Genomic DNA, 6,043 nt, shown 5'->3' on the forward strand with positions numbered 1-6,043 from the left:
TTTTTTTTTTTTTTTTTTAATGACCTGTTCAATTACTTCTTTTGTTATGGGTCTGTTCAAATTTTCCACTTCAGTCTGTGTTAGTTTAGGTAAGAGTATGTTTCTACAAATCTGTCCATTTCTTCTAGATTTTCAAATTTGTTGGAGTATAGTTCTTCATAGTATCCTGATATTATCCTTTAAATTTCTGTTGGTTCTGTTGTGATGCCATCCAATTAGTTTCTTATTTGTGTTATTTGTATTCTCTCCCTCTTTTCCTCTGTTAAATTTGCCAGTGGTTTGTCAATTTTATTAATCTTTTCAGAAAACCAACTTCCAGTGTTGTTGATTTTTTCTATTGTTTATTTTCTGTTTCATTTATTTCTGCTTGAATCTATATTATTTCTTTTCTTCTGGTAACTGTAGGCATTTCTCTCTTTTTTTCCTGCTATTTTTGTAACTGTTGAGGATGTTGGCTTAATGTGTTTATTTTGGCTCTTTCTTTTTTGATTTGTACATTTATCGCTATATCCTTAAAGAATGTTGATCATTGATCACTGCTTTCACTGTGTCCCAAAGATTTTGGTATGTTGTGTTTTCATTCTCATTTGATTCATGGAATATTTTAAGTTCGTTTTTTATTTGTTCTATTACCCAGTCATTTTCAAGGAGGGTTATTATTCAGTTTCCATGTGTTTGCTCTTTTTCCATTGATCTTCCTATTACTGATTTCTAATTTTATAGCACTGTGATCTGAAAATATGCTTTGCAGTATTTCAATGTTTTTAAATTTATTAAGGCTTGCTTTGTAGCCTAATGTATGGTCTATCCTGGAGAATGTTCCATGTGCTCTGGAAAAGAATGTATATTGTCCTGTTATTGGGTTAAGTGCTCTGTAGATGTGTATAAGGTCAAGTTGGTGGATTATATTGTTTTCTTCTGTGTCTTTGTTGAGTTTCTTTCCAGTTGTTCTTTCTTTCATTGAAAGTGGTGTATTAAACTCTCCTACTATAACTGTGGAGTCATTTGTCTTTTCAATTCTGTTAAAGTCTGATTTATGTCTTTTGGTGCTCTTTAATTTAGTGCATAGATATTTATTATTGTTATGTCCTCTTGTTCAATTGATCCTTTAATCTTTCTATAATGTTCTTGTTTTTCATGGTGGTTTTTGTCTTAAAGTCAGTTTTTTTTCCCCCCATTTATGTGTTTTTTTGTATGTGTGATTTGGGTGAAAGTTTACAAAGCAAATTCATGTTCCAAGCAGCCGCTCACATACACTTTGTTTCATGACATTGACTACAATTTACCACAATGCAACAGCTCCCCTTCCATTTCCACCCCTTACTTACTTCTTCCCTTTCTTCTTCCCTTCATGCACTCCTGCCCCCTGAGCTGTCTACCTGTGCATACACAGCCCTTTTGTCTTAAAGTCAGTTTTATCAGAAATTAATACTGCCATTCCTGCTCTTTCATGGTTGCCATTTGCTTGATATATCTTTTTCCAACCTTTGGTCTTTAGTCAGGTTTTGTCTGTCTCTAAGGTGTGTCTCTTTTAGACAGCATATTGATGGGTTATGTTTTCTTGTCCAGTCTGCAACTCTCCATCTCTTGAGTGGTGCTTTTAATCTATTGACAATCAGTGTTACTATGAACAAGTATGAATTTGTTGCTGTCATTTTGTTATTTTTTTTTCATGGTGATACTGATTTCTTTGTTAAATAGACTTTTCTGTGCTGAGCTCCTTTTGTTTATGAATCATGTTATCACTTCCTTTGTTGCTACTGTTTTAGTATTTGCTACATATTTGTGCTTGTCCTCTTTTTTATTTTGATGTGAAGATTTATCATTTTTCTTTGAGGTTACCCTGTGATTTATAGTTTTCTCCTGAGATTGGAACAGTCCATTCTATCTTGCAATTGTCTTGACTTCCTGACCATTTAGAAATTCTATAACTACACAATTTTTTCCCTCTTTTTGATTTGTAGTTCTCCTCATTTGCCAGTTGATGTCTTTGGTTCCCTGTTTACAGTCTTGTAAATTTATTTACTCTGGATACTTCCATAACTGGGTTGGTTTCTGAGTTATGTCATCACGTGTGTTAATGGTTGGTTGTTGTTGGGTCTCTGTCCAAAGGACTCCCTTTAGCATCTCTCATAAGGTTGGTCTGGTTTTAACAAATTCCCTTAATTTCGGCTTGTCTGGAAATGTCTTAATTTCACCATCATATTTGAGGGGCAATTTTGCCAGGTATATAATTCTTGGTTGGAAATTTTTCTCTTTCAGGGTTTTATATATACCATCACATTGTCTTCTTGCCTGCATGGTTTCTGCCAAGAAATCAGAGCTTAGTCTTATTGGTTGACCTTGGTAGGTAGCTTTTCATTTTTTCCTGCTCTGCTTTCTGGATTCTTTTTTTTTTTTTGGTGAGTTTGATGATGATATGTCTGGCTGATTTTCTTTGGGGTCTATTCTGTTTGGGGTTCATTGAACTTCTTGATGGATATATTCTCATCTTTCATTGTATCAGGGAAATTTTCTTCGAACAAATCTTCAACAATTTTTTTCCGTGGTTTTATCTGTCTCTTCCTGTTCTGCAATTCTGATCACATGTAGGTTATCCCTTTTGATGGTATCCCACGTGAACCTTAGGCTTTCTTCATTGTGTTTTGATTTTTTTCTGACTGATCCCTTTCCAAAGATGTATGTATTGGGGTATTTGTCTTCAATCTCACTAATTCTGTCTTCCATTGATTCAGTTCTACTCCTTTGCCCATTCAATGTGTTATCTGTTTCTGAGAATTTAGTACTAATCTGGATTTCTATCTGTAGATTTTGTATCATTTCTAATTTTTCATTTATTTTGTCATTTTGTTCTTGTATTGTCTTCCAAAATTCTTCTAGGGTTTTCTCGGTGCTTTCCTCAGTTTTGTCAATGTTTTCTTTGGTCTGTCTCTCAATCTGTTGAAGGTACCTAAATATAATTCTTTTGAAATACTTATCAGGGAGTTTCAATGCTGCTTCTTCCTCAGGGATGTGTTCTGGGTCTGTATCCTGGTTCCTTGTTTCTCCTGCTTTATTGTGTTTCTTTGTGTGGATTGTGATGGTCTGTTGTCTCCAAGACTTTGTGACATTTTTATGTTTACATTTAATGGGTGATTATATGTTGGTGTAGTAACCAAGGCTTTTAACTGCTAACCAGAAGGATGGTGGTTCAAACCCACCAGCCACTCCTCAGAAGGAAGGTTGGGCAATCTTCTTCCATAGTGATACCTCTTTGGAAACCCAAGGAGGGGTTGCTATGAGTTGGATCCGACTTGATGGCAGAGAGTCTGGCTTTTTGGTATGTTGGGGTGATTTGCCCAAGATTTTCTCTTTTTTTTTTTTTTTGGATATTATCAGAGTAAGCAGGGTACTGTACTCCTCTATGCCCTAGTTGGCAGCAATTATGCACTCCCCACCTTTTTCCTTTCCACTTGTCAGCCTGCCATATATCTGTGCTGTCTTTGGCAAGTGGAGCCTATTCTTAGGTTCTTGGAATATGAATGAGAATGCTGTCACTTTAAATATCCAAAATGGCCACTGCTTGTAAACATTCAAAATAGCTGCACCCTTTGGACAGCTGAACATCCACAGCTCAGTTTGTCGTCTTCTTTGCTGTTTACCATTTTAGTCATCATCCACCAGTGCAGTTGTCCATGCAGCCCTTGGTGAGCAGGGCTGATTTTTAGGTTAATTCTCAGGTCCTAACACCAGTTGGAAATATTCAGGCTGTCCATGTTGTCAGGATAGCTGACAGGCCACAGCTCCGTCTGTCTCCTTATTCATTGTTGTCATTCAGATTCGTCTACTAGTTGGTGTTTAATCTACTTCTGTATTCTTCCTTTCAAAACTCAGGGCTCCAGGATTATCTGCTGTATCTGTGTCAGTTTGTTTCTCTTTTCTTTGTTGAAGAGGGTCTGTGTAGTTTGTCTGCCTATTCCATCTTACCTAAAGTTCCCCCTTCCATCATCTTTTGATGCTTCTTGTGTCACTCATTTTTTAACTCATGGGTTCAGAATTGGAAAAGGCATGTATCAGGGTTGTATCTTTTTTACCTTATCAATCTATATGCTGAATGAATAATCCAAGAAACCAGAGTATATGAAGATCCTGGTGGCATCAGGATTGGAGGAAGACTTATTATGCAATATGTAGATAATACAACTTTGTTTGCCAAAAGTAGAAATGACTTGAAGCACTTACCGATGAAGGTCAAAGACTGTAGCCTTCAGTATGAATTATTCCTGAACATGAAGGAAGCAAAAATCTCAAGAACTGGATTGATAAAACATTATGATAAATGAAGAAGAAATTGAAGTTGTCAACATTTCATTCTACTTGGACCAACAGTCAACATCCGTGGAAGCAGAGGCAAAGAAATCAAAAGACATTTTGCACTGGGCAAATCAAAGATGTGACTTTGATAATTAAGAGACATCTGACCTAAGCCATAGTCTTTTGAAACACCTCAGGTGCCTGCAAAAGTTGGAAATGAAAAAGGAAGAATAATCGATACATTTGAATTGTAGTATTAGGAAAGAATATTGAATATACTGTGGATTGCCAAAAGAATGAACGAATCAGCCTTAGAAGAAATACAACCGGAATGTTCTTTAGAAGCAAGGATTATGAGAATTGCTTAGAAACAAAGATGACAAGAACTTGGAAATTAGAGAAATAACTTTGCTTCAGAGTGTCAAACTATGAAATCTTTAAGACACTAATAGTAATTAACATTTATTGCATGTCCTACCACATGCCAAGGACTATGTTAAGACTTTTACATGTTTTACCATAAATAGTCCTTTAAGTAACTCTGTGAAGGTAGGTATTTTTAACCTCAGCAAAGTTACATTTATTACTTTGGGTTCTTCAGTTATAAAAAATAGAAACTGACTGGCAATTTAAACCAAAAAAAGAATTTATTGGAACATCATCAAGGATCAACATAGATATACAGAACCATCAGGAGTGCAAAAGAATCCTGTTTGGAAGTGCATGACTTAGTGTAGTTCCAGAGGGCCAGACAGCAGGAACCATCGGAACCATCCTGTGGTGTAAGTCCACTTGGATGAATGGACCACTCTTGTTCTTCTATCATCTCCTGCTCAAGAATTAAAGAGTAAGGAGAAAGTATCCTACTGACCTAACTTGGGTTGCTTGGGGACAGCTCTATTTTAAGGCTGAGATCTGAGGTAGGTGGGCCCAGGGGTGGGGGCTGCTTTTTGCTTGGGGGCAGCTGTATTTTAAGGCCAGGGCCTGTGGTAGGTGGGCCCAGGGTTGCGGGCTGCTTTTCATTTGGAATTGGCTCTATTTTACAGCCATTGCCTGAGGTAGACAGGTGCAGCAGGGTTAGGAACAACAAAGGGAGACGAACTTGTCTGTCAGTTTGTTGTCCTGTGGTGACTTACATGTTGCTGTGAGACTGGAAGTTATACCACTGTGTTTCAAAATGCCAGCAAGGTTACCCATGGTGGACAGGTTTCAGCAGAGCTTCCAGACTAAGAAAGACTCAGAAGAAGGAAGAGGCCATCCATTTCTCAAAGCATTGGCTAGTGAAAACTGTATGAACAGCAGTGAAACACTGTCTGATATATTACTGGAAAACTTTATGAACAGCCCTGAAATATTGTCCGATATGGTGTTGGAAGATGAGCCCATCAGGTCAGAAGGCACTCAAAATTTGGGGAAGAGGTGACTCCTCAGAGTAGGGATGACATTATATGGCTAGAGTAAAGCCTTCAGGACCTCCACTGGCTCATGTGGCATGACTCAAACTGAGTAGGAACAGATGCAAACATCCATTAATAATTGGAATATGGAATCTATGAAGTATAAATCTAGGAAAATTGGAAGTTATCAAAAATGAAATGGAGTCCAGAGCAAAGAATAATGAAGAAAACCAAAAATTCATGGATACAATCAGTCCTAGTGACTGGTACACCATCCAATCTGCAGCCTATATGACTATAAGACCAGAAGAACTAGATGGTGCCTGGCTACCAATGTCAACCACTTGGAAGGG

Source organism: Orycteropus afer, unplaced genomic scaffold (genome assembly GCF_000298275.1).
Source record: "Orycteropus afer afer isolate SDZICR_OR568_19922 unplaced genomic scaffold, OryAfe1.0 scaffold00196, whole genome shotgun sequence".
In the NCBI taxonomy this organism is placed as follows: Eukaryota; Metazoa; Chordata; class Mammalia; order Tubulidentata; family Orycteropodidae; genus Orycteropus; species Orycteropus afer.